Below are 25,645 nucleotides of genomic sequence, written 5' to 3'. Positions count from 1 at the left end.
TGAGTTGAAATGACCTTTGGTGACCATAAATTAAAGGGTTAGTCTTCTCAGATAACATCCTTACATATTTGTATTCTGGAGACAGCGCTGAAGCAACGGTCCCTATTTAGTTTGTGTCTTCCTTACCAGCTCTAGAAAAGCTGGAGCTTGTTCAGAGGAAAACACCAGGATTGAGAGGCGGTCTTAGTGACTTATCATGAGGAATAGGTATGGGGACTGCCAGAAAAGAGAATATTCTGCGTTCAAATATTTGAAGGCTGGGTAGAGGGTACACAGAAGAGGAAGAAGGCTTGCTCTGTGTTTCTGCAGGCCATTAGAACTAGGATCAATGGCAAAACCATGGTGGGGCTGATTTCTCATCAGCGTATTCTATTCTGTGCATACACTCAACAAGTACTTTTTTGGGCATCTCCTATGAAGGAAGCGCAATAGAGACCATTTAAAGAAGAATATGTGGGGTGCCTGGATGGCTCAGTCGGTTGAGTGTCCTTGATTTTGGCTCTTGATTTTGGCTCAGGTCACGATCCCAGGGTTGTGGGACTGAGCCCCACATTAGGCTCTACACTGAGCCTGGAGCCTACTTTAGATTCTCTCTCTCCCTCTGCCCCTGTCCCCCACTCATGCTCTCTCTTAGAAAAAATTAAAAATTAAAAAGAAGCACATATGTATAAATATTTGTATCCCTCCCCTTTCTTAGATTAAAAAAATGCATTACATCTTCTTCCAACTTAATCTAACACTGGATCTTGGAGATAACAGCATAGCAGTATATGGAATTGTCCTTCGTGCCTTTTTTACAGCTGTATAATACTCCACTGTATGGATATACCATAGTTTATTCAATCATTTCCCTATTGATAGACATTTGGTTACTTTTGAGTCCTTTGCTCTCTAAACACTGATTCAACATACAGCCTTGAGTATCATCTTGTTATATCCTTGCAAATATGCCTTTGGGATAGAGTTTTAGTTTTCAAAAGTTTATTTATTTTGAGAGAGAGAGAGTGTGCGTGCATGTGTGTGTGGGTGCACGCGCGCACAAGTGGGGGAGGGGCAGAGAGCGAGGGAGAGAGAGAATCCCAAGTCGGCTCCACACCGTCCGCACAGAGCCCGATGTGGGGCTCAAACTCACGAACCGTGAGATCATGACCTGAGCCAAGGTCGGGTGTTTAACCAACTGAGCCACCCAGGTGCCCCTGGGATAGAATGTTAGAGGTGAGATAGCTGGGTCAAAGGGTCAGTGCATACGTAATCTTGTGAGATACTTCCAAGTTGTCTTCCACAGGGGTAGCTGCTTGGGACTTTCAATACCGGCCTCCTCTCCTCCCACTGCCTGGAAGTGTGGCCCAAAGGCTCGCCCCGGAATTGCCGGTATGTAGGGACAAGTTGAAGAAAAGGGAGCATCACAGGGTCACATGATGGCAGGACAGGAAGGGCCCTGGGTACATCTAGAATGCAGGAGCACTTATGAACCAACCCCCCACCCCCACCCCCAGCCAAGGCTGCCTGGAGCCGGTAGGACTTCATGATCTATCTCTGAGTTGGGAGCTGTTTCAAAACGATATTAGTACTTTGAACAAGTGTGGCCAACGAGAATGGGTAAGGCTGGTGGCTGTTACCAGATGTGCCTCTGCACGACCGAGGGGCGAGGGGAAAGGCCTTCAGCCTTTCTCTTCAGGGAGACCCTGCCATTCCTCTGAGCCAATGTGTCACACTCACAAAGCCAGTAAATTGGACAGCGGCTACTCACGACAGCTTATTTATAGCGCCAACTACTCTATCCCCTGTGAAAATTGAGCGAAGAGAACAGCCCAGCGGGATGGAACGTGTGGCCATCTGTGACTCTGTTTCCACAACAAATGCCTCCCAGCTGCGTGTTCCCATCAGCACCGCGCGGGCACTTGAGCCGATGGCAGGCAGGGTGCAGCTGGGGCAGGGCCCTTGGAATCCCAACCCTCTGTGACCTCATCCCTTCCAGGAAAAGCCTGATGCCAGGACAGGCCCTGGAGGTCACCCTACGTGTTCCCGAGAGAATAGAGAACAGTTCCGGTTCCAGAGTCCGCAGTGTTTCGGGGTGCAGATGGCCTTGGGGCCCGCCCAGCAGGTACCCCTGACCCTGCCAGAGTCTAACAAGGCAAGGCTCCCTTGAAGGCCTGCAGAGCACAGGGGTTCAGCCGGGAACAGCAAACTCTCCCTCTGGCACAGAAGCAGATAGGTGAGCTCCGACCGGAACAGAGTAAGTTCAATTCAAAATCTGCCTCCCGTGCGAAAAACTCAGAAGACCAATTTGATGCCCATGTTGTGTCACTGTTCTACTATTTCCAGGCCAGTGCTATCGTTTTTAAATCGTTAGGGTCATGCTCCATTGTAAAAAGACGAACTGTTCTGAGCAGTCAGGCCCCGTGCTCTGATGCGCCCATCTGAACAGGCAGCCAGCGGCCTCTCCTTCCACCCAGGCACTTGCCATCAGTCTGGGAGCTGTGAAGAAAGGGGAGTCAACGGACCCCACCTTCCAGCAGGTTCTATTCTTCCTGCTGACTCCGGCCCCTCACAAGGTTGCTTGGGGTGCTCTGCTCATCACCCAAGAGGAACCAACTCGGCAGGGAGGCTTTCGGCAGGTCCCTGACCAGAGAGGGTCTGAAGACACCGTCCCCGCACCCGGAGCGTGGCCGACAATCGTCGCTCCTCTGCCAAATGTGATCGCGGCTACAGCACAGGGAGGGAGGGGGGCATCTAAAACCCCTATTCCTTCAGGCGCAGGAGACTTTGGAGAAACAGACCTGCTTGAGGATTCGAATAGCTACGGTTGGGCTCAAAAGCCCAGCGGGCCACCTCTCTTCCTCTCAGGCCAGGCCACACGAACGGAGGAACGCAGCAGGACAGCAGAGTGGCTGAGCCCAGGAGACCGCCGGCCTGAGGCTCTTGGCCAGAGCTCCGCTGACCCGTCCGTGAGCCACACTGTCCTCCCTTGACGAGCAAACCCTCTCCTGACACCCAGCCCACTTGGCGTTTGCCCTCATCTCTAGTTCTCAAATTCCTGATTTTGTACCCAGGATCTTTATCTGCTTCTGGCTCCCGTGATTTGGCAAATTGCCAAAGCCCAGCCGGCTGGTCTTCTTAAGGGATGTCAGCTCAGCTGACAGAGTCCCCGCTCCAGCCCCTAGCAGTCAAGGACAGCATCGCCACCCCTACAGCTCAGCTCCCTCTGATGCCCGTTTCAAAAAGTCAGCAGTCAGCTTTCGGGTCCGTTGCCGAAGGGACCTGTGTACCGAGATGTTGGAACCCTGGGTCCCCACCCCACACGCAGAGGGTGAGCACTGGACCCTGTGGAGGCCACGTCTGGAGAGATGGGCCTCCCAACGCAGCCTCCAGCCGTCCTGGACCTTCAGATCCCAAGAGACTCTAAGATCAGGGCTAATCTGGATGCCGAGTTCCACAGCGGAAAACTCATGACCCCTCTGTGCTGCTTCCTACCTCTGTGCGCCTCACACCTTCCTTCCAGGCCCCCCCCTCAGGGAGAAGCCACCCTCCAGCTCCGCCTGTGTCTCCCCCCATTCCTCAGTGGTTGTATTTCGGGGACTCAGAAACATCGAGGGCCAACTGGACCCAGGGAACCCGACCGGTTAGCCTCTGAGCGACTGGCCTGGCCCAGCTTCCGCTGGCTGTCCACAAGAGTAAATAAACTTCAGCCAGCTCTCTATTGTTACTGAAGATCAGTTACTCCCCTCAAGATCCAACCTGGCATCTTGGTCCCTAATTAAGCCTGTAGCGGCTGTCTGCTTGAAGAAAGGGCAGAAAGTAACGCAGAGATGCTAAGACGGTCTAGAAGAGAGACGTCTTGTCAGGTGCCTCTGCCTTTTCTCTAGAGGCAACCCACCCAAAGCCCCCACCCGGACAGATACCTGAACTAGTTGTGAACACTTAGTCCCAGACACGTGGCACCCACTGCATGCCAGGCTCTGTTTTAAGCACCGAGGACGTGGAGTCACAGAGACATTGAGTAACTTTCTCAAGGTCATCCAGCTGGCGGGCTGCAGAGGCAGGGTTCAAATCCCAGGAGTTTCGCCCTAACTGCTAGGCAGAGTCTAATGGACAGCCCTTGGCATAGGATAGGTGCTTGGCAACGGTCCTGGGGTTAGAATTATTACCAACCATAGCCTCACCTGCCTTTTCACCATACAGCACGGGACCGTGATAAAGCGGTCACTTGGTAAATGGCCAGTTCTAGCCAAGTCAGGGATACAGAACTACACAAGGCAATTCCGGGCACTTGGAATTGGCTTTCCTGGACTTCATACGAGCTGTTTGTCTGGACATCTCTAACGGGTCATAATTTCTAATTGTGTTGAGGCACAAAGCTGAGTCAAGGGAACTACTCAGAAGTTCGTCGACGAGCACCGGTCCCTTAGTTAGTGAGTGAGCCGAGCCAGCTGCTAGGGACCTGCATCACATCACAGGTCTCTTACCCTCTATTTGCTGCTGTTCCCATAGAACCTCTCAGAAATGACAAAAACTCATGTGTCTCTATGAAAAAGGAATGGCACACGAGTGCCGACAGCTGGTGCCAACGATGGAAGCAAAGAGATTTAAAAAAATATATATATATATCATTCGTTCTAGAGCGCCTGGGTGGCTCAGTGGGTTAGGAGGCCGACTCTTGATTTCAGCTCAGGTCACGAGCTCGTGGTTCCTGGGTTCGAGCCCCACGTAGGGCCCTGCACTGACTTTGGGGAACCTGCTTGGGATTCTCTCTCTCCCTCTCTCTCTGCCCCTCCCCTGCTTGTGTGTGTGCACTCTCTCTCCCTTTCTCAAAATAAAGAAACATTAAAAAAACCCACTCATTCCTCCAAATAGGAGCCGTAATCAAATTATGGAGGACACCAAGGTAGCAGCGACTCAGATCCAGGCCTTGAACAAGTCCAGGCTCCGAACAAGACCTACAAATAAGTGGTTAGTCGATCTCTACAAAGACCTGTCTAGAAAAGCTGAAAGGTAGCCCTGAAGTGGGAGAAAGTGAAATAATTAAGCACAGTAAGATTCTAGGAATGTCTTTGCAGGTTTGAGAATTTACCAAGATCGGGGGATGTAAGCTTCATGGGTGGAAAGGGTCCGCCCTACGTAACTGAGTTTGGTGGGAGTATGGATGCAGGAATCCCTTTCTCTTGTTTTCCTGCAGAAAAGAAAGTAAATGGGAGCATCTGGGATGGTGAGGGCCCCATAATGGGGCAACCTGGGTTAAAATTCTCCATACCTTCTCCCCAGGCATAGGCAAAGGGCAGCCTGACCCTTCTCCCTGGCCTGCCGCTTCCCCAAGGCAACCCAGGGACCAGCTCCAATATCTTCAAGTTTTCAAGTATAGTCCTTCAACACTCGGTCTCAATTTCCTCAACTCCCCGGCCTGCTGTGTCCTCTGCTGTCCCATCTTTGGTGTTTCTAGGGGCATCATCAAAATAGAAGGGGAGCATCAGAACAGCTTCCACTGGAGGCTGAGATGGAACCTGCTGGGCAGCGAACGCCCTTGGCATTGGAGAGCAAAGTCATCACTGAAAACAAAGACAACCAGTGAGCTATTTTGTGCACAAACGGTCCCTTTGCCGTTCTCATCAAGCCAGAAACAAATATCCTGGAATCGTTGGCTAGCGGCCAAGTAAGTTAAATATCTAATTAAAAGTGAGCTGGAGCTGTTTTAAAATTGAACACTTCAAACATTTGCCAGTGCAAGCATGGTGAAATTGGGGGTTTTAACGGAGCAGCGGCAGCAAATAAAATATTTACAGGTCTCAGCAGAAATAAATGCAGAGGGGCTCATTTTTTTAGTGAAAATGCACATATGGTCATTTTTTTTTTTCCAGGAGTAGAATTTAGTGATTCATCACTTACGTATAACACTAAGGGCTGATCCCAACAAGTGTCCTCCTTAATGCCCACCACCCATTTACCCTACCCCCCCCACCCAAGTCCCTTCCAGCAACCCTCAGTTTGTTCCCTGTATTTAAGAGTCTCTTGTGGTTTGCCTCTCTCTCTGTTTTTATCTTATTTTTATTTTTTCTTCCCTTCTCCTATGTCCATCTGTTTTGTTTCTTGAATTCCACATATGAGTGAAGCCGTATGATATTTGGCATTTTCTGATTGACGGTCATTACACAGCCACCCTGGTGGGTGCTTGACGCCTCTGAGTTAGAGAATGTGCCAGGAGCACAGATCGTAGGGTAGACACTATTTGTCAGGATGTGGAAAAACACAGCCCAGTGTGTCTAAATGTGGTCATTCTTACTAGAGCAAGGAGAACACTGTACATGCAACTCATGGGAATGCCTGAATCTCTTTTTAGTGTAAGTATATCCCAAAGGTCGCCTGGGACATACTTACGCTAAAATTTTATTTGTTGTTTATCTGAAATTCCCATTTAATGAGGCATCCGCTATTTTCATTTGCTAAATCTGGCAACCCTAAATCCAAGATAAGCAAGTAATCCTCAAGTAATCCTCATGATCTGGAAAGTGGCTGGGGGACCAGCCAAAGAGCGGCTCAAATGTTAGAAGGATGTTCTATGAACACTTGGGCCTCTGTTTACTTCACCTGTAGAATGACGATAACGATACATTCCCGTGCAAAGCCATTATGGGAAGGATCACCAGTGAAGTCGTAAGGCACCTAACCGCCACATTTTATGTTCTCGGTACACAGTAGGTGTCACTGATGCGGCCAGAGCCTGTGGCCAGTGAGCAGCACAAAGTAGGCTCTCAATATGGGCCAGTTCTTATCTGTAAAGGGAAGACAGCTGTCAGGTCAGAAGCGGCACCACTTATGAGTAACTGCTATATCCAAGTGCCATACATCATTTTATATAAGCCTTAGGATAACCCCACAATAGGAATCATCCCCATCTTTCTCTGGCTACAGAAACTGAAGTTTGGGGAATTTAACTAGTTTACCGAATGTTACATGTCCTGTAGGAAGAAGACCTGGGGTCCAAACTTGCTTAACCCCAAATGCTGTGCTCTTTTCACTGTATCGTCCTATCTGCCTCGCTGGATCCCGGGAAGGTATGATCTTGCTAGAGTAACAGATTACCCTGTTTGCCACCAAAGTAACCTCCTCGCCTGAGGAGCTTTTGTCTCCGATTATTGTGGGGCGGGGGGTGTTCCTTGGCCTGCGGGAACACGGCTGTGTTCTCGTGAACTCCGTAGAAGAATGGATTTTGAATTTTCGAACTCACTTTAACTGCTGTGCCTGTTTTGTATTAAGTGACAGATGATGGTAAAATTTTAGAATGAGAAAATGCAAAATTCCTTGGGGCAGCTGGCAGGATGCTGGATGACAACTATGGATTCGTTACGTGTTTCTCTCATGTTCCATTCCATCCTTACCCCCACCCCCTCTCTGTTCTTTAATGGGACCAGGAAGGTCTGACGCTCCTTTCCCCTTACAGGCTTGACTGGTAAGACCAGAAGACACAAGGATGGGCTGGAAGGCGGCCATGCTGGAAAAAGAGATCTTTTGGAGAGCACGCTTAGAAGTCAGTATTGCCTTTAGTAACCCAGGGGTCCTGCTAGGGGTCCCACCAGGAGGGAAGAATCCCTCCTTTTGAGGGCAACCATGATGCTGCAGAAGTGAAGGCATCAGGGAGACTTGGGGCAAGACATAGGAGCAAGTGTCATGGCAGCCATGCCCAGAATGGGAAGTCAAGGCACAAAGCCAACCCAGTCCACAGGAGGGGGACATTCTCATCAGCCATACTTAAGATAGTTCTCCCTCCACTAATGTGATTAGTTGTGTAAAATGTAGAGACATGGCGCCAGTGACGGTCAAGTGTTTTCAGTGTATGCTTTCCCAGTCAGACTTTCCCTTCAACTTCTTTTATTTTGTTATTAATCAAGATGCCCCAGTATTTGGGGATTGCTTGCTAATTCCACTTAAATTTGTAGTGTAACTCTGGATCGGGTAGACAAAGAAGAACCTTCTTCCCATGCCCCTCACAACAGTAAGTACCTTGAAAACTACTTGAGTGGGGCGCCTGGGTGGTTCAGTCGGTTGAGCGTCCGACTTGGGCTCTGGTCATGATCTCCTGGTTCGTGAGTTCGAGCCCCACATTGGACTCTCTGCTGACAGCATAGATCCTGCTTTGGATTCTCCATCACTCTCTCTCTCTGCCCCTCCCCCACTTGCTCATTCGCTCTCTCTCTCTCTCTCTCTCTCTCTCAAAAATAGTAAACATTAAAAAAAAAAATGACCCAACTGATTCACTCAGCTCTTTACGTAGCTTCACGCTTCCCTTTTTTCTTTCTCTCCAGTCTCTTTCCCTTTCCTCTCCTTCTACTGTGTCAGTGAAACTTGTCTTTACTGGGGCAATCCCAGCCCCTATGTCGATTATACATCCCTTCCCCAAGTCCTATGGGAGCTGGTTCTGGTCTCCTGTCCTTCCTAGCCTGTCTGAAGGCTGGCTGAGAAATCAGGAGGCGGCCTGGGACCCCTGCCCTGGGCTCACTCCTCAGGCCCAGCCCCTCTCCTGCACTCACGGGTCTGAACTGCTCGTGTGAACGCAGACTTTGTGTCTGAATGTCTGTGGAAAGCTGTTTACGCGTCTGCAGGCCCAAGGGGGCTCATTTGCAGAGCTCTTACCTAAGCAGGGCTGGCTCCAAGCCCCAGGGGCCCCAAGAGGGCTTGCTAGGCCTCCCGGCAAGGGTGCAGTTAGGGCACTGTGGAGAGCCATGGCTGTCCGTCAGCTCTCCGCTTCCAAAAACAAGCCTCTGACTTGAGACCAAGCCTCTCCGCTTGTTTGTATCAGCAGGTTCTCAAGTCTGAGATCTCCCGGCGGAGCTAAAGCCTTCATGGCAGCTCTATATTCGTCATGTGTTTATGTGTGAGGCAGATCCTGAGGCGCCCGCTCGGACTGTGTCCCCGGGCCCAGATGCGGAGGGAGACACAAATCGGCCCTGTGCTGTCTGGGCTGACCAGGCGCTCCTTTCTTTTACCCCAGTGGTTCTGTGTCTTCACACAAGGGTGTGTGAAGACAGCCGAGCTCCCTTCCGATCTGCTTTTTTATCTGGTTTCGTTTTCAAGACATTCTGAAGCCTTAGCAGCCGTTTGGTAGGTGGTTGAGTAGACGGCTGTCCTTTTGCGGAGCCTGGAGGAAGGAATGATGGCTCTCGTTCTGGTTTTCTGTCAGCATAATCGGTCTACTTCGTGTGGGATGAGAGGGAGAACATTCCAGTGAAGAACACTGCTTCGGGTCTTTACATTGGAAGTGGTGGCCAGTAATGCTGATGAAGACTTATTACACATATCCCAGTTTTCTTCATAAATTCATGATGGCGGTGCTGTTGCTGACGGCAGTAGGGGTGGGGGTGATGGGGATGAGGCCGGAGGAAGAAGAGGAGGAGGAGGAAGAAAGGGAGGAGGGGCGGTAAACAGGAGGACTCATTTCCAACATTATTGTTCCTGGCTCCGAGACCTCCTCTTGGCCTACAACATCGCCCAAATGGCATCCCCTTCGACTTGGTGCTCCATTCACTCTGACTTTACCAGCACTCCGAAACACTGAGTTTTCGTGGACACCGGCGGGACCTGAAATGAACCGAATGGAGTCATTTCTCACAGAACTTCCCAGTATCAAGGTCTCTTGGAGACAGTTTGATCATCTGTATGTGCCGTTACTTGTTAGCTCACCTCGGCAATCTTTAGGTGCGGAAAGAAATACCAGTGAGGAATACAGTGCTTTGAACCCAAGACCTGTTTGAGGAAAAGCATCTATTTTGGGTCAGACAGATGAGAGTTCAAACCCCAGGCTTTCATTTCCTAGTAATTTATACTTTTTTTATTACCTATTTTATTATGCATGTACGTACGTATTTATTTAAGTTTATTTCTTTATTTTGAGGGAGAGCAGAGAAAGTGAGCAGGGGAGGGGTAGAGAGAGAGGGAGAGAGAGAACATGTGAGCAGGGGAGAGGGGCAGGAGGGAGAGAGAAAGAATCGTAAGCGGGCTCCACACTCAGCATGGAGTCCGACGCGGGGCTTGATCCCACAACCCTGGGAACATGACCTGAGCCCAAATCAAGAGTCAGATGCTCAACCGACCGAGCCACCCAGGTGGTAATTTATACTTTTAAGCTTGAATTCCTCTTCCATAAACGGACACCCACAGGGCCTGTCAGTTCTCAATACATGTCAGTATCTTTGATGCTCACCCCATTTCCAGGATGGGATCCAAGGCAAAATCCCAATGCTCAGTTGTCTGTCAACTTTCTGCTTCCCTTTATCCTAGACCTCAGCCAGAACCAGTGGGCAGTTCCTGTCCTAAACATTTTTCAGGAGCCACATGTTCATTTATTAAGAATCATCTTGATTCCTGTGACTTAGGATAACAAAGCTTCGGACGGCAAAACAACAGCTTTTAAAGAGAGAGGGAGAAGGTTTAACCATTCAATTGGTTGTTTTTTTCAAATGCCGCCCAACTGTTTTTTTCCACTGAATGGGCTGATATTCTGATTGACTTAACCATGTGAAATGATTCTATAACTTTTTTTTTTTTTTATACTGTCAGGATGTTTTCCTTGATGTCTGGCCCAGGTTCTCTTTAATTATATCATTCCATTATTCCTGCTTATGCCGTCTGGTACTGAAATAAAACATCTAGATTCCACCACTTGGATTTGTACTTTTCAAATATTTATAAGCCATAGTCATGACTTCATACAGTCAATCCTATACATATTTAATTTTCCTTTATAAACAAGTCGTTTTCTCCTTAAGTCATTTATTTTTCTCTTGTGAAATCTTTCCAGAGTTGCTTTTGCCTTAAGATGAAGAGATGCCCCTAAGTGGATTGTTATCAAACAGCCTTTAAAAAGTAGTTGTTCTGGAACCTGGGGGTATGTATTAAAAGTACAGGTTCTCTGACCTCATCGCCAGTGATTCTGTTTCACAGTTCCTGGGGTATGGACCCCAGAATGCACATTCTAACAACCACACCCACACATGCACGATCCCCAGGTGATTGTGTTGGGAGTCCCCTATAGACCACCGTGGGTATGACAAAGTGAATAACAAACCAGTAAGTTCTTCCGTCCCAATTTGCAATCACATTCGGGCCTATCTTCCTGAAGTTAGGTCAAGACCATCTTTCATTTTTTATTTGTTTAATGTTTATTTATTTTTGAGACAGAGAGAGACATCTCATGAGCCTGGGAGGGGCAGAGAGAGAGAGGGAGACACAGAATCTGAAACAGGCTCCAGGGTCCAAGCCGTCAGCACAGAGCCCGACGCGAGGCTCGAACTCACAAACCGTGAGATGGTGACCCGAGCCGAAGTCAGACGCTTAACCAACTGAGCCACCCAGGCGCCCCTCGAGACCATCTTGATGAGAGCTTGAGTGTTCCCAAACCCATCAGTCAAATACTCACATTGTTTTGGTTTATGAGTGCAGATGGCCAAGCGTATCCATCAGATTTGGCCAGTTTAACTTCTAGAAGGCTCTTCCTTTTCACTGCCCTTCGGGTTCTAGGTCAAGGGGTGAGGGTTGTGGAGGGTCGATTTCACTGCCACCTGCACATTCCTAGAAATCTAGCGCTTTTGTATCCTGTAGGGTTACTGTTTCCTATCTCTGCTTTCATAAGTATATTACTCCCGTTAATAATATTTCTTTGTATTTGTACGCCACATTGTGTTTCACAAAATATCCTAACTCCCATGATTTCATCTCATCTTCACCACAGCTTGGTGTGGTAAGTAGGCCAGGCATTACTGTTCTCATTTTCCAGATGAGGAAACGCTCAGAGAGAATAAGTCACTTGTCTAGGGATTTATAAAAAGGAAAGAAAAGACCCAGAGCTTAACATGAAGGATTTTTTTCACTACCTCTACCTTAAGATCACACTTTTCCATACTGTTATATTATCAAATCTATAGTCTTTGAATGTTGCTGATTAATAAATAATATGTTTCCTTCATTAAGGTATCCGCCATTCAACATAGCTGTTTGGAAGGAACAGGACATATTCAAGGAGGGTATTTTTAACTTACTGTTTACTCACTGTGTTGATATTGCCCACAATTGTAGAATAGTTCATCATTCCTCTAAGTTTTATTTTGAAAGTTAAAAGGCAGTGGCAGTTTCTCATGTTGTAAAGAATACATTATTAGCCTCAAGGGTTCAGCCCACAGTGAATGATTTGCTATATAAACACCATTATCGGAGAAGGAGGCAAGGGGGCCAGGATAAGGCCTAGGCCATGGGTGTAATTTTCCCAGGCTACTATCAGTCAATGGATCGTACTTATACGACATTCTGGGGTGGCATCACCCCACCCCGCTAAAGACCAATTTGTTTTGGGGCACCTGGGTGGCTCAGTCAGTTGAGCATCTGACTTCGGCTCAGGTCATGATCTCGTGGTCTGTGAGTTCGAGCCCCGCGTCGGGCTCTGTGCTGACAGCTCAGAGCCTGGAGCCTGCTTCGGATTCTGTGTCTCCCTCTCTCTCTGCCCTCTTCCGCTCACGTTCCGCCTCTCAAAAATAAATAAAGATTAAAAAAAAAAAAAAGACCAATTTATTTTGGAGCTACTGGGGTAGAGTCTATCAGAAACGTGGAATGCGTCAGAAAGTTTCCATTCAAAGCTGCTCGGCGGCAAGGGTAAAACCCAGCTGGGCCAGGATTAGAGGGAGGCGAGGAGGCCTCGTCATACCAGTGCCAGGTCAGCGTCTATCTTTATTTAAATTTCTGACAGTCGGTCCTTCATTTTTTTTTTCATTAATTGTGATTTTTTTTTTTAAAAGAAAAAATACCGTATTCATGCAGTAATTGCTCTCCTTGGTATTTATCCAGAGGAGTTGAAAATTTATGTCCCACAACAACTTGCACATAGAAGTTTATAGCAGCTTTATTTGTAACTGGCAAAATTCAGAAGCAACCAAGATGTCCTTCAGGGGGCGAGCGCATAAATGAACTGTGGCTCATCCAGACAGTGGCATGTCACGCAGCACCAAAAAGGGAAGGGGCTGTCAAGCCATGAGAGGCCACGGAAGAAACTGAGATGCACATTACTGAGTGAAAGAGGCCGATCTGAAGAGGCTGCATACTATGTGATGCCAATTATACGACATTCTGGAAAAGGCGATGCCATAGAGACAATAAAAAGATCAGTGGTGGAACACAGACGGGTTTTTAGGACAGTGAAGCTAGTCTGTGTGATACTGCAAGGGTGGATACGTGTCATTATACATTTATGCAAAGCCGCAGGATGTACGACCTCATGAGTGATCCCTGACGTAAGCTATAGACCGAGAGTGATGGTGACGCGTCGGGGCATGGTCATCAGTTGTAACAGATGTACCCTCTGGTGAGGATGTTGGTAACGGGGATGCTACGCAGGTGTGGGGTTGGGGTGTATGGGGACATGGCACCCTTCTCGGTTTTGCTGTGATCCTAAAACTGCTCTAAAAAATAAAGTCTATTTAAAAATATTGCATTTGGTGGGGCACCTGGGTGGCTCAGTCAGTTGAGCATCCGTCTTTGGCTCGGGTCACCATCTCGTGGTCTGTAAGTTCGGGCCCTGCATTGGGCTCTCTGCTGTCAGCACAGAGCCCGCTTTGGATCCTCTGACCCCCTCTCTCTCTGTCCCACTCTCTCTCTCTCTCTCTCTCTCTCAGAAATAAAAAAAAGTGAAAAAAAATGTTTAAAAATTGTGCATTAGGATAGCATTCATTTTAATTACTGAGGCTTTTTTTTTTTTTTTTTTTTTGCCCCTTCCCCTTAAATGTTGTGTCTACCCTCCTTGCCAGAGGCGTCCTGGGGTCTGTCCTCCAGTATCCCTGTGGCAGGCGATACGCAGACTCCCTCTGCAGGAGCTTAAACTGCCAATCCTCGAGGCGCCCCCCTGCTCCCCTCCCCTCCCCCGCTCCCCCTGTGCTCCTGCCTCTACAGGTCCTCCTCTCTCCCCTCCAGCAGGTCTGGGCATTACTGTTCTTCTCTGCCAGCTCACTCTCTCCCCTGCACACTGTCTCACCTCTACATCCACACTCAAGTTGTGTGTTCTCGGCATTCTGCTCTGTCTACCTCTCCCCTCCCTTCCTCTCACAACTGGCTTAATTTTAATAGAAGACGTTTTTAAGTACCTGTCTGCTATGCATCTGTTGTTTGGGCAGGAAAACACAGGCTCATTTGTTGAATCATCGAGACAGCTCCCCCCGCCCCACCCCATGGAAAAAGGCTCCAAATCATCTATAGATCTCTCGTCTGTTTCCTTCTCTCACAGTGTCCCCCAGACCCCATTAAGTGGTTGGTTGTAGAATAAGAATATGGGCTGTATTGTTCCATCTCTCGTGGCTTCCCACCCACCACGTGCTGGGCACACGCTCCAACCCAAAACCTCTGATGATTTCCACACATCCCTGTGCTGCTCTCATATGACAAAGAGAGGCACTCACAGATGAAGTGACATCCATCAGTCCCATAACCAATCAGGGACAGAACAGAGATTTAAACCTAAGTGTTTTGACCCTCAGTCCTGTGTTCACTCCATTATTCCATGAACTCTCCCCTCGACAACCTCCAACCCCCCACACCCTCCTCCAGGAAATCACTGGATGGTTTGATCAATTAGCATGGGCCAACTGATGTTGTCAAATAGCAAACTTGTAGATTTAAAAAGGTCAAGAGATTCTTTAGCTCCCTGCAGACACATTTGCAGCCGCCGATCGAAAACTCTCCTACTTTTTCCCTCTAGCGTGAATTTATCCGGCAACTTTTTTCCAGCCCCTCTGCAGAGCCATTTACAAATTCCCGCTTGCAAGGCTGCTGAAGGATGAAATGTACCAATACGGTCTCTGCGACAGACTGCTGTGTGCTTTCAAAACACAGACACAACACCAGTGAGTATGTGTGTGTATTATATTTCTCAGCGGAACATCCTCAGAAGCCAGGGACATTAGTTTTCCACCCCAGCATGCAGGCTTTGTGGTCCTGGGAGCTTGTAGGAGGGCAAAGTCCTGCAGAGAGGCCATTGTTTTCCTTGCCTTTGCTGATAGCATGAGATCAGCTCAGTGATGATGGCAGATCTCCAAGACCAAGCAAAAGAACAACTGGGGGTACAGTAATGGGAAGCAGTAAATTGTTGAAGATAATATTTGTAATCTAACCAATAGAAGTCGTGCCTTTTCTGGGAAACTAAAGTACGAAATGCTTGAGCGCCTGATGGGTTCTGAGGCCTCGGTAAGTGTGTGGGGGTGGGTGCCAGGACCGAACCAATCATTGTGACCACAAGCCACCTCAATCCATATCTGAGATCCCCAGTGAGAATGACTGGAAAGATTCCACGGTATGGCAATGCTAAAGCAACTCGGATTAGGGAGGCGGGGAATGCCCACCCTCAGTGCTCTCCAGGGGTCATCCGTTACAACACAACCTGTTGTCAAATGCTGATACAGGCGCTTTACAGAAGTCATGCCAGATAATCCACACCACAACACGAATGGGGCAGGTGCTCATATGCCCCTGCTTTAAAGATGGAGAAGGCAAGATCCAGGGAAGTCGAGATCATGCATCAATTAAGAGTGGGGGGGGGGGCAAAATCCAAACAGTTTTGTCTGACTCCAAAGCACATCCTCTTAACTATCCTCCTCTGTTGCCATCAAAGCTCTTGGGCACCAATTACACCAGGCATCCCTAAGCAGAAGTCACCTGTCACTCATTAATTCATTCAACGCTCCACAACACCTAGTGAGTATCTACACTGTGCCAGGCCTTTTGCTGGGCACCGAGGCTTCCCTGATGAGAGAGCTGTGAACCATGCCTTCACGGAACTTGGAATCTGCTGGGTGAATGCCAGGGTTGCCACTTAAGTTGGGTAGTTTGGGTCCTGCACAAAGGCTCTTGGCCCAAGTAAAAACTAAAACTCAGCTCGCATTCCACTAGGCTCTGTGCCCAGAAGAAGCAATTATAGAATTTTTCCCAAAGCATAACGTGGGCTATGGGGAAGTCCCCACCTCCCCTACACTTTTCAGGCTAATGTCACCCTGAAAGATCCCCATGACAACCTGCAGTGTCCAGGGAACGTGAACCTGTACCAGGGCAGATTCTGGACAGTAAGAGGTCAAGAGCAAAATCAAGAAAGTTTGGTCCATTTGAGCTCAACCAATGAGGTCCACATCCACTTTCAGGGAATCTTGGCCAATCAACCATGATTCAAACTAATCCCCTCCCCCCTCCTGCCCCCTGCCAAGAAAAGTATGGGAATGAGTAAACCTTCTTGCAATTCCCAAAGATAGTAGCCCCCATCTCAGCCAAGGGCTGAGCCCTTGCTTTGCCCTGGACCTTCAGGCCTTCTCTCCAAAAATGTCATACCCCAGGGCAGCTGAAAGGAAGGCTTTCAGAGATACCGCACAGAACAAGTGAGGAGAAAAGTCAAGGTGACATCAAACCCAAAGTCCATTATCCCTGTGAACAGAAACAGAGACTAAAGGAAAAGTTCTTCGGGAAGAGGAATGAGTTTTCTGTGTGTGTAACTTTCAGATTATAATTGTATAATGGCTCATCTTTATGAAGCCTTCGTGTATGAGGCACATTGTGTAATTCTTAATGAAAACCCTGGTATGATTCCTTTTTGATAGATGAGGGAGTTGATAAGCAGAGAAAGCAAATAATTTGGCCGAGATCGCATAGTTAGGAAGCTGCAGCGGTAGGAGATGGTAAATGAGGGTCCACTTGACTCAACAGTCACGTGATTAACTTGCCTTCCGGCTTTGAAAGGGATGTCCTCAGCTCTAAGATCAAGATAAAGGAGGTGTGATAAAAGGAATGTGGCTAATACGCAGTGAGGCAGGTGGAGAGAAGGGAAGGAAGAAAAGCAAAGGTAGCAGAGGGCGGGCCCTAATGACTCCTCTTGGGTGATAAAGAGGGACAGTTAGTACAACTCCCTATAAATGGAGTTTATGGGTATCCGCAACGAGAGGGGAAAATCTCCCAGCCGGGAAGAACCTTTGTGTTCTCACCCAGCCCCTCTTGTACAGCTGAGGAAACAGAAGCCCCGAGACAGCTAGTGGCTTCCCATGGGTCCCCGGGACGTTCTAGAAGCTGAGCCGTGGCCAAGCCCCGGCTTTCCTGGCTTTCAGGCCTAATAATTCCGCCACCCCTGTAATCGCTAAGATTAGTATCGCCAGGGACCATGGTGCTGTAAACAGCTGTGGTCACCCACCGTCCAGTTATTTTAGCACATGGCACCCTGACACCCATCTTTGTGTGGCTTAAAGAAAACACTGCCCTGGTCATGCGAGCCTCAGAGGAATGGAAAATTCCAGGTCAGTGAACAACACCCCCTCTAGGTATCCTTCACCAGCCCTGCCTTCGGTGGCTCCCGGGCCCTCCTGTCCCACCAGCGGTTAATATTTCACTTGGGTGAGACTTTAGGGAACAAAGAACACGAAGCTGGCCTTGAGGGGCCAAAGGTAGGCGGCCAGTGGTGCCTGATGCGGCTCATAAATAAGAACAAATGTACTTTGGATAAGAACCGGCCGGCCTCCCGCAGAACAGCTGGGGAGCCTATTCATAGGAAAGCGTGTTATTTGTGTCTGCCCGGCATTTGAATTAGCCTCACCTAACTGCGCTGCCTTCCCGGCTGGTGTGAGTCACACTCCTCATTCACAAGCAAGGGGTGGCCAGGGGCAAAGGGGAATTACTCCTTTGGGCCAGCTGAGGGAGACGCGGGGGGCCAGGACTGGCATTTCCAAGGACACGTCTTTCCCCCGGTGGCAAGGGCTGAGGATCAAGGGAACACATTTGTCCACCAGCCCGATTCTTCTCCGTGTGGGGGGCCGTACCTCCTCAGACCCTCCATAACTGCCCCTTCGTCCAAGCTCCTGGGCAGATCCAGGAGTCAATCCCACTGGTGGCTTCGGCTGCCCGACGACATCCTGAGAGCACCATGGGAGGGCAGCTCCCAGATGAGGGAGCACCATGGGAGGGCTCCTCAGGTGCATTTTGAGAGCCCATCCAGCCATGGATGGCTTAGCTTCTCACGGGACCAGGCTGTGCCTGTATCTTTGCATCCCCACACGGCGGTTCACGGCTGGCACACAAACAAGGACTTCGTGTGCACTCACCACATTTCTTTGACAACTCGACCTTGCTCCGTGCAACAGGGACTTCTCGACTCTGCGTTTCTGCGGGGCCTAGTGCCAGCTCTGACACAGGATGGGGACGTAATCAGTGTCGTTCACTTGACTCGTCCCATTTGACGGAAGATCTTTGTAAATGATTCCACGTCACAACATAACGGACACAGACAAGGTCATCTGATGCATTCGAAACTTAACACGAATGGGCATACGACCCAGGCAGACGCTGTGGATGCGTGGACCTCCTCCAAGAAACTAGTGACCTGTTTAGAAATTATACTTTTTACCATTCTTCGTGAGCGCAGATGATCGCCGAATGGAAGATGTGGGATTTCAGCCGTCTTCCCAGGAGAGGGGATGGGCCTCCTGCTAAATCATCCCTCCTTTCTTTAACATTTGTGGGTGACGACGGTGTACCTACCGACCACTCAAGGAGCACAGACCCAGGAGGACCCTACATGGAGGGCTCCCGGTCTGATGCGGTGAGATCACATTCACAAAGAACTCATTACCCGGGGGTCGGCGCTGCTGTAGAAGGATGGTCTAAGTGCCCTGGGAGTGTTAAATCCCTCCCTGGGTCAGGATGGGAGGACGAAGGTAGGAAAGGCCATTTGAGGGATGGACAGATCCAGATGGACAGTAGAGTATCCTAGGCCAGAGGATATTAACAAAGGCATTGGAATTCAGCAGTACGCTGGGAATGTAACTACCATGTCAGGCCATTCACTTCTAATAAACTCAGCTGGTTTCAAGGACTCTTCCTGGAAATCGATGCCTGGATTCACTTCGCCTATCAGTCCCAGAGTCTAAACGTGGGTGAACAGGTTTCTGGGGAGCAGGGTAGAACTCGTGTCTGGAACCCTGGACCCAGCACAACCAAAGACACCCTCGGGCCTGGACACGAGGCCGTGCCTGACCACATCCCCAGCCCTGACCGGCTAGGTGTGGACAGACCCTCTCTAGTTCCCCCTCGTGTGAGTAAGAACCTTATCAGAATAAAAGCTGTAAAAATGCCCAACTTTAACCTTATTAAAGTCACACTGCCCTGGTCTTGGCAACGCTCATAGGGTTTTACAATTCAGCCTCTACAGCTGGAGTCCTTGAATAGCCCAAGGTCTGTCAGGGTCCGTGATGGGTGACTAATGTGATCACGATCAGAGCCAGCCCACCCACATTCTCACCCTCCCCCAGCCCAGCCCCCACTGGGGTCACCATGGCCTCCCACAATGGCCTCCTGTTTTGTTACAAATGGAAACTGAGAAATTTCCACTATCCTGGACCCCCGGAGGAACGTGTGAGTGCACCCCACAGCACTCACCCACTGACATGGTATTTTCCTCTGGATTAATGAAGCACAGTGGAATTTTTATCTGTCATTGTAATGATTAATATGTCAAATCAATACCACGGGAGAGGCAAACAAGAAAATGACACGAGAGCCAGCAGAGGAGGGGGGAAGAGGAAAAGTAGGACAGGAAGAGGGGACACAAAGCAGGAAAGGAAGTGGGAAGAAACAGAAGAAAAGGACAGAAAATGGGGGCTGTGTTGGATCAACCCAACAGGTCAAAGCACACTGAGGGGTCTTCTCCTGCCCCCTGGGCCACATTAGGGAGAAGCTGGATGAGTCAGTCCCTAAGGTGAGGTCTCCCGGAAGCAGTTATTAGCAGAAGGTTCTGCTTATGTTATGGGGGTTATGGACCCTTGCAGATTGGAGGAAAGAAACGAGCTTTCTCCGGAGAAAAAACGTGCACAAAGAGAAATTTGGCAAACAGTGTCAGGGAGTTCACTAAGCCCCTAGACCTTCATAAAAAAAAAAAAATGACCCTGTGTTCAGATGATGGCGTGTCAGCAGCTGGGACTGTGTCACTTCTATCAGCCCCCCTCTGCAATGGGAGGCCTTCCAGAAACAGCTTCGGGGAGATGACCATTAATGGCAGCAGCCATGTGCACCCCTCTGCTGAGCCTGTCTTGCCCTAAAAGAATGCAATCCTCTCAGCCCACCCTTAGGCCCAGTGCAGCTTCCAGGGGCCTAGACTTGTGGGGTCCCCTCGCCCACTCCAGGGCATCCGGTCACCTCTGTAGGAAGTGCTGTCCACTCTGTACGCGGACATCCTCTGAGTCTTCTAGACCAGCACACAGATGGACCGAGGGATGGTGGCCAAACCACCAATGGGGAAAACATTTGCAACACAAATGAGTCCTCCAGAGCCAAGTTTCCCCCTCTCCTGGTGAGTATTTGTATCAGGTCGTAGCATAATGATTTCATATTCTGTAGAATCGAAATCTGGCTTTATGTAAACGTCATTGCCTTTACTGGAATCATCTGTCAGTTTCAACAAGGCTAGACATTTTCTTTCCTGTTTCTTGATCTACATCTGTCAACAGTACTACGGGCCAGAGTGATTCAGGGTTATAGACTCCCATGCACGGTCCTGTGGACCATCACATATTGTTGTTCTTTCCCTAAAAGCAGAGGGGGGAAATCAGGGTCTATACGCCCTACAAAAGTTAAACTACCTCTGTAATGGGAAAATAGTTCCAAGTTGAACAGTAAACGCTGCTTTGCACACTCAGCAGATCAAGGAATTAGCGAATTCACAGATTTTATTTCCGATTACACTTTTTAACGTTTTATGTTGAGATAACTATAAATTCAAAGAAAGTCGCAAAACATACACATATGCTAGGATCACAGTAGCCAAAAGGTAGACACAACCCAATTCTCTATTGATGAATGATTGGAGAAACGAAATGTAGCACACACGTACAATAGAATATGGCCCAGCCTTCAAAAGGAAGGAAATTCTGATAAATACTACAACATGGATGAGCCTTGAAGACATTAGGTGAAGTGAACAAGCCAAACACAAAAGAAGAAATGTCGTACGACACTATTTACACGAGGGACCTAGACTGGGCAACTCATAGAGACATACGGTAGAAGGATGGTTGTCACTGGCTCTGGCACTGGGCGTGTGGGGAGTTACTGTTTGATGGACATGGAATTTCAGTATGGAAAGATCTGGAAATGGATCTGGGGGGTGGTTGGACAACGACGTGAATGCATTTAATGCCACGGCACCACGTAACTACATAAAAGTAGTCTGAAGTATAAATTTTGTTACCTGTGTTTTATCCCCGCTCTCGCCAAATGTACAAGGAAGTCCCACGGACCCTTAACCCAGCCTTTGCAATGGTAACGCCCGTATGGCTATAGCACAAGACCAAAAGCAGGAAATGGACCCTGGTGCAATCCAGAGTGAATTCAGACTTAGACTTTACCAGTTTTACAAGCACTCGTCTGTGTGTGTGTGTGTGTGTGTGTGTGTGTGTGTGTGTGCAGTTCTGCGCAATTTTCTCTCCTGCATAGCCACTGCTGTGTTCAGAGTCCTTCACTGTCCACAGGGCTCCTTTGTGCTACCCCTTTAGAGCCACAGCTGCTCTCTTCCCACCAACCTCTAACTCCTGGCGACCACAAGACTACTCTTCATCTCCATAATTTTTTCATTTCAATAATGTTACATAAGTGAAATCATATGGTATGTGACCTTTTGAGATTCCTTTTTCTTTCTGCTCAGCATAATTGCCTTGAGACTCATCCAGCTGGGTGCCCGTATCTATAGTTAGTTCCTTTTATTATTGACTAGTATCCCATGATATGGATGCAAAGTTATGATTGTATTCTTGTATGTAATAGTAACTGATAATTCTTCAATTCTTTGTCCACATTAAGACCACTGGTAAGTAGCCTTGACTCCAACATGGCCTCTATAGGAACTGCCATATCAGGGGCTCACTAGGGTGTCCGAAGTGTCCACCCACATAAGGGTCTTGAGACCACAGACTGTGTTTCCTTAAGGAAAGAGGTCTTATGGGGCAAGCTCTTTGGCCTGCTGTCCTTCACCCGTGGGGACCCAAGTGGACAGGCAAGATGATACAATGGGATCACCACCTGTCAACAGAATCAGCACAGTCTCCAGACCCCTCCTTTCCCACTTTAAGTGCTGAGAATGCCTAGGTCCATTGTGGAACGGGCAGCTGGGGCTCCTTTAAAAAGGAAGGTAAGCCAGTGTTCAAAAAATATATATGTATATGATGTTTCCAATTCTCGGAAGGGAGCTTTTATATTTCTGCCACCCTCCGTAGCCTTTGGCTGTTTCCTTGACTGTCCATCCCAATATGACATAAACTCCCAGCCCTTGTGCCTGGCCCAGAGCCCGGCACCCACTGGCACCCCATGAACATTATGGCAGGTGGTGGTGGTATTGAAGCAGGGGGCCGAGTCAAGGAGGGATTGCAGAAGATCACCAAATCCGGTGAGCAACATGTCATTTCTTTTGATTTCAAAAACCTGCCACCTTGGCTCTTTGACAACAGGTGGGAGTCGGGGAGAAACACTAAAACAGTCCCTTTCTTTTTCCTCCTCACTTGTGGCTCTGACTGTCCCGGCCCCTCCTCCCTCCACACCCACCGTCTGCCTCCCAGACTCTGGGACAGAACTCTGTGTTCTGGGGAGGGTGGGGTGTCTTACCTCGGAGCAAGTGGCCGTGGCCAAGGAGGTGAAAAAGGCACGCTGAGTGGGGGAGAGGCAGTTCAGGGGGGCTCTTCAGGCACAGGCATGAAGGAGCAGAACTAAAGTTGCCTAGAAAAACAAACAGGACACAGGTAACTTGCAGCCTTGCCCTCCATTTTTCCCGTCCCCACATCCACACCTTCACTTCCCAGCCTTCGATTCCTTCCATGGGCAACCTAAGAGTTCACACCTCTAGATAACTGATGGGGGCAAAGATAGTCATGTCCCAACATACCTAAAACTGCCTTGAGGCCCCAGATCCCGGGACAGTTCCCAGCTGCTTGGCTCCCGCCACACAGAAGAATAAGGGGAAGGTGGCTGGAACTAACCTAGGGAGGACACAATTGTTGACATGGGCTCTTTGAAAAGAACAAAGGTGGTTTAAACCCAAGGGGTTGGCCCACCTTCAAGATCCCGAAGGTGACCGCTCATAGAGGGGCAAGGCACGCCAGCTTCCGCGAGAGTCGTTCCACAGCTCAACAAAGGGTCGGTGAAGAGCTGACAGCCGCATCTCTATGGAACCGTTAAGATTCCTCTAGCCCTGGCGAGGGGTCGAGGCCCTTCTCTGATGCCAGGAAAGACTCCCTATCCCTCAAACCTTTGGAGATTTGGAGATCTCCATGTCTTCATAAGCAGAGTTGCTGTGCCTTCTATCTAGGATTTGGTTTACCTGGGAAACTCCATGTCACAAACTCAGCATTTCTTCAATAAACTCCATATTCATGGACCATTATCTGGTGGCTACAAATAGCCCAGACTCCTGGTCTTTGTTCCTTAAGGTGGAAGATAGCGCCCACGCATATAAATCACCAAGTGCTAAGACCCTCTACTGAGATCATAGGGTTAATGTAGGCTCCAGTACATCCAAATGTTGGCTGGAAGGCGGGAGTCAGCAGGATTTCACCCGCATGGTCAATTTTTACCTAGAAGAAGGCTATGCCTGCATTAATTTGTGACTAATGGAATGTAAATACGAACTCACTAAGTGATGGATTGTAACATGAGGAGTGGTGAGTTATTCAAGAATCTGAGACACAAAGCTCATGAGAGGTCTATATTTCTTTTTTTTTTTTAATTTTTAAAAAATTTGTTCAACGTTTATTTATGTTTGAGAGACAGAGTGTGAGCGGGGAAGGGGCAGAGAGAGAGGGAGACACAGAATCCGAAGCAGGCTCCAGGCTCCGAGCTGTCAGCACAGAGCCCGACGCGGGGCTCGAACACACAAGCAGTGAGATCATGACCTGAGCGGAGGCTCAACCGACTGAGCCACCCAGGCACTCCGAGAGGTCTATATTTCTAAGCACCAACAACTCCTTCCTAACAGGATGACCAGAGAAGAGTTGATTCCTGCCACATTGAAAGTGTTCTTATGTCCACACCTGCTCCCCAGTGGATGATACGATTCCTTCTCATCCTTCAGAGGGGCAAAGATTCAACCTGACCCTCTCACATGGCTTCTGGGGCCAGCCCCCCTGAGCCAGATCCCACTACTATTCTCACCCACACAGAGGGGAGGGCCGAGTGGAGACCCGGAGGCAAGAAAGAGCATGGCGTCTCTACAGGCTGGAGGAAGGCCAGGGTGAGCACCGCAGTAAGTGCTGGGCACGACAGCACAGGATAAGGTTGTAGAGTCAGTGACAACCCACCTATACAGAACTTAGGAGCCACAGGGAGAGGTCTGCTCTTTTTCCCAAAGTCCAGAGCAGGGAAGAGAGTTTGCAAATTGCTTATGTTGGTTTAAGCAAAGATCTCTCCCTGATTCAAGCCACATTGCAGGTGAGTGTTTGCTGAGCCTGACTCTTCTGAGCTAAGCCCTTGGCCAAGAAGGGAAACTTCCAAGGACGGGACAGTGACATAAGCAGGCAAGCCACGTCGCAATGGGGCTTGTGCTACAGGAGGAGAAGGGAACACAGGCTGAGGGGTCCTCTGGACAGCTTCCGCCCTGCTGGTGGCTCTGAAGAGGCTCCCATCCGCCTCACCCCTCCTCTGGCCTGCCTCTTCACCACCCCTGCCACCTTTCCCCATAAGCAGCCCCACCCTGCCCGGGAACGTGGAGTTCTCTGCTGTGGGACTCCGGGAGGGCCCCGGACTGCAAGGTTGTGCAGACGGGTGGCAGGTGTGACGGCAGGAGAGCGGGAGGGAGGTCGAAGATGGAAAGCGAGGGGAAGAAGGCGGACTGCTCCAGAGTTTCCCCCTTACATATTCTGGCCCTTACCTGCGACAAAAAGCAAAAGGAGCAAGTCTGGCAAATGAATGAAATCCAATCCTGCCTGTTGGATTTGGTCAGGCCCGTGATCCCACGTGACTTGTGCTTGGCCCCCCCCCCCCAACCCCCTCCTTCAGCACCGCCATCAGCAGCATCCACGCAGAAAGTGCCTACTGTGTGGCAGGAGGCCACTCCGACTACGAGGATAGTGGATGGCTCCCAGGACTGGGGGTTCCCAGGACCTGGGTCTCTCATTGCTATAGCCAGGATGATCCCAGGTAAGCCACGTAGAACTCCCACTATCCCAGGAGGGGCTGACCCTCCAGTAGAATCCAGTCAACAAAATAAGGAGCAGCGCAGGCTTGTGGGTAGGGGTAGCAGGGAGGAGTAAAGAGCTTCCCTCCTCCGAACTGGAAACACATCCTTGGCACTTGGCTCGGTTCTTGAAAGGCCCGGGTGCCTGTTTGCGCGGTGCCGCCCCAGCCGGGCCTAAGCCCTGAGGATGGGCGGGCGGGCAGGAGCTGGGACGGCTGTCTCTTGTTTGCTAAGGTTGCTTTCATTAGATCAAGCTGCGGGAGCTCGTCCACTGGCTCTGTAGGCGCGGGTCAGCTAAGGACAGGCCGATTAGCTTGCCCCTCTGGGCCTTTCTCTTCGTGACACCGCCTCTGGCCCAGAACAAAGGCCCCTCACTTTGCTCAGCCGCGGGTGTTGAACGCGAGCGTGCTGCCACCTGCTGGCCGCAGGAGCTGTTTTCAGGTG

At 49.4% G+C, this 25,645-nt stretch overlaps 2 long non-coding RNA genes across 7 annotated transcripts in view; one reads left to right on the top strand and one right to left on the bottom strand.

Moving 5' to 3' along the window:
* LOC131504116 (uncharacterized) overlaps window positions 1-25,645 on the bottom strand; it is a 50,589-nt gene extending 24,944 nt beyond the window's left edge. The window contains exons 1-2 of one of the 2 annotated variants that reach the window (XR_009257793.1): window positions 24,896-25,645; window positions 22,639-22,749 (exon numbers count right to left, since the gene is read on the bottom strand). This is a non-coding gene — a long non-coding RNA (uncharacterized LOC131504116). Of the gene's footprint in view, window positions 1-22,638; window positions 22,750-23,350; window positions 23,744-24,895 lie in introns of those variants that run through there. The other variant, XR_009257792.1, reaches the window with a different exon arrangement.
* LOC131504115 (uncharacterized) lies at window positions 1,062-18,859 on the top strand. 5 transcript variants are annotated; one of them, XR_009257786.1, is made up of 8 exons: window positions 1,062-3,845; window positions 4,855-4,950; window positions 5,438-5,647; window positions 6,957-7,046; window positions 7,433-7,519; window positions 7,929-7,984; window positions 14,723-14,867; window positions 18,132-18,859. It is a non-coding gene; the product is annotated as an uncharacterized LOC131504115 (long non-coding RNA). The 5 variants fall into 5 exon arrangements; XR_009257787.1 differs by lacking the exon at window positions 18,132-18,859 and adding an exon at window positions 15,141-15,793; XR_009257788.1 differs by lacking the exon at window positions 18,132-18,859 and having other exon boundaries at window positions 14,752-14,871.

Source organism: Neofelis nebulosa, chromosome 2, assembly GCF_028018385.1.
Source record: "Neofelis nebulosa isolate mNeoNeb1 chromosome 2, mNeoNeb1.pri, whole genome shotgun sequence".
NCBI classification, from domain to species: domain Eukaryota; kingdom Metazoa; phylum Chordata; class Mammalia; order Carnivora; family Felidae; genus Neofelis; species Neofelis nebulosa.
Note: the sequence above shows the minus strand (reverse complement) of the source record. Positions and strands in the feature narration are given on the sequence as shown.